The sequence below is a fragment of the Clinocottus analis genome, unplaced genomic scaffold (genome assembly GCF_023055335.1).
Source record: "Clinocottus analis isolate CAN_PGR_092001 unplaced genomic scaffold, fCliAna1.0.p SCAF_4, whole genome shotgun sequence".
Taxonomy (NCBI): domain Eukaryota; kingdom Metazoa; phylum Chordata; class Actinopteri; order Perciformes; family Cottidae; genus Clinocottus; species Clinocottus analis.
In genome coordinates this window covers 3785926-3788371 of record NW_027176153.1, presented here as the reverse complement: position 1 = coordinate 3788371, position 2446 = coordinate 3785926, and the positions used below count along the sequence as shown (strand labels likewise).

At 37.0% G+C, this 2446-nt stretch overlaps 1 protein-coding gene across 1 annotated transcript in view; it reads right to left on the bottom strand.

Moving 5' to 3' along the window:
- Positions 1–254, bottom strand: part of si:ch211-180f4.1 (uncharacterized protein LOC100144405 homolog) — a 12462-nt gene extending 12208 nt beyond the window's left edge. Inside the window, exon 1 of the mRNA XM_068596866.1 lies at positions 79–254. The gene's annotated coding sequence lies outside the window, so the exon portion shown is untranslated. The remainder of the gene's footprint in view (positions 1–78) is intronic.
- Positions 255–2446: the final 2192 nt, after the last annotated feature.

Genomic DNA, 2446 nt, shown 5'->3' with positions numbered 1-2446 from the left:
TATTAATAATATTAATAATAATAGTCCTCCTGCAGAGCCCCGCCAGTCGTTCTGCAGGACAGACGCCCATGTCCTCACCTTGCTCCTCCGCCTGCAGCGCCTCCTGCTCCTCCGCTCCGAGACCACGGGCCGGGCGGGGTCGCACCGAGTCCAGTAAAGTCCGACTGAGTCCGGTAGAGTCCGCCAGAGACGAACGGATCCAGTAGAGGCGAACAGAGTCCGGTAGAAAGCGCGAGGGTCTCCGGTTGATTCGGGTCTCGTGGATCCAGATGAGTCCCGCTGCCGCCGCTTTTATCTAAAGCATCCCCCTCCCTCCCCTGTCCTCTGTCAGGTCCGCAGCATGACTCGGGATCAGCCAATGTGCTTTATAGGCCACTGGGCGACGGACCAATCAGAGCGCGGATGCTGCACAGAGGTACAAGGGGGGGGGGGGGGGGGTCTAACATGACGTAATGCTCCAGATTCTCCTGATGACTCTCTCTGAGTCTGCGTTTCTTTCTTTCTACTTTATTTCTCTCTCATGTCTCATTGTAAAACAACACAAACTAAACCTGTAAAACATAAAACTAAAATAACCTGTAAAATATAACACTACACAAACTAAACTTGTAAAACATAAAACTAAACTAAACCTGTAAAATATAACATTACACAAACTAAACTTGTAAAATATAAAACTAAACAAACTAAACCTGTAACATACAAAACTAAACAAAGGAAACCTGTAAACTATAAAATTATACAAACTAAACCTGTAAAATATAAAACTATACAAACTAAATATGTAAAATATAAAACTAAACGTCCTTAAACAACAAAAAACATTTACATGTACGAGGACGAGTTGTTAAACTTTGAACGTGGGGCTGTTTCCATAACCTTTAATTGTAACGAGAGAGGAAGAAACGGAGAGCAGCTGTGACCTCATCAGTGATGTCACTGTGATGTCATCAGTCTGAGTGAGCGCTTCTGTATGATGAAGACAAGGATGGCTGCACTGAGGTCATCAGCGTGAGGACGATGAAGATGAAGATCTGTTGGTGGAGCTACTTGATGGTGTCAGATGGTTCAGTCCAGAGGGTCTCAACATGAGGATCAGGCCCCTACAGAGGGCCACCAGAGTCACCTGAGGGGTCCTGACGATCAATGGAAGGAGAGGATTGAGGAGGAGGAAGAGGCGAGGGGTGAGAAGGTAACGAGAAGAAGAGGAGAGGAGTGGAGTTGGAATATATATTTTATATATATGTATATATATATATATATATATATATATATATATATATATATATATATATATATATATATATATATATATATATATATATTATACATAATTTATATATATTATACATAATTTATATAATATATAATATATATTGTATATAATATATATATATATATATATATATATATATATGTGGAATATAATAATGCATATTATATAGATTTATTATATGGATAATATATACATCGACATACAGTATATTTTATATATACAGTATACATATATATGTCTATATATACATATATATATACGTATATATGTGTATATATATGTATATATATACACCTGACAGCAGTGATATATATATATATATATATATATATATATATATATATATATATATATATATATATATATATATATATAGTTCAGAAGCCACAAACAAGGATATTATATATTTGTGGCTTCTGAACTTCTGCTGAGTAAAAACAATCCTGTTTCTAAAAGCCAGCTTAGTTTGGATTAAAACTGAAGTAAACATTAATGTCCATCAGGAGAGAGAGAAGAGAGAGAGAGAGAGAGAGAGAGAGAGAGAGAGAGAGAGAGAGAGAGAGAGAGAGAGAGAGAGAGAGAGAGAGAGAGAGAGAGAGATAGAAAGAGAAGGAGTGTATGCGTGTGTGTGTGTGTGTGTGTGTGTGTGTGTGTGTGGAAAGGACGGACAGTGACATCACAGACACACACAAAAATGCTGCATTGTGGGATAATTTTAATTTGTCGGAATTTGACGTCTCTCTCTCTGTGCTCCCAGGGACCCTGAACTACACACGAGCTGTTGACCAATCACAGCTCAACTGCAGTAGTCTTTAAATATTGTAATTTTCTTCTTTATATATTTACCTTTGTGTTGACTCCTGCATCACTTGCTTTTGTTTTAATTTAAATTTCCTTTTATTTCATAACCTTTGAGGACAAAAATCTGATTTCAAAGATGATAAAAATAAATATATCAATACAAAACAATTATACTCAACACATGAACGAGTAGTTTCTCATACCATGGGATGGGTAAATAGTCGATTGTGATTGGCTGCAGAGTGTACGGTAATTCCTAAATAATGCTCTGGCTACAATGGGTGTTTGTATATATGTACATTAGTGTATTCTTGTACTTTTACCTGCACACAGACCCTTTTGAATAACTGTAGTCTTTTCCATAAAAAA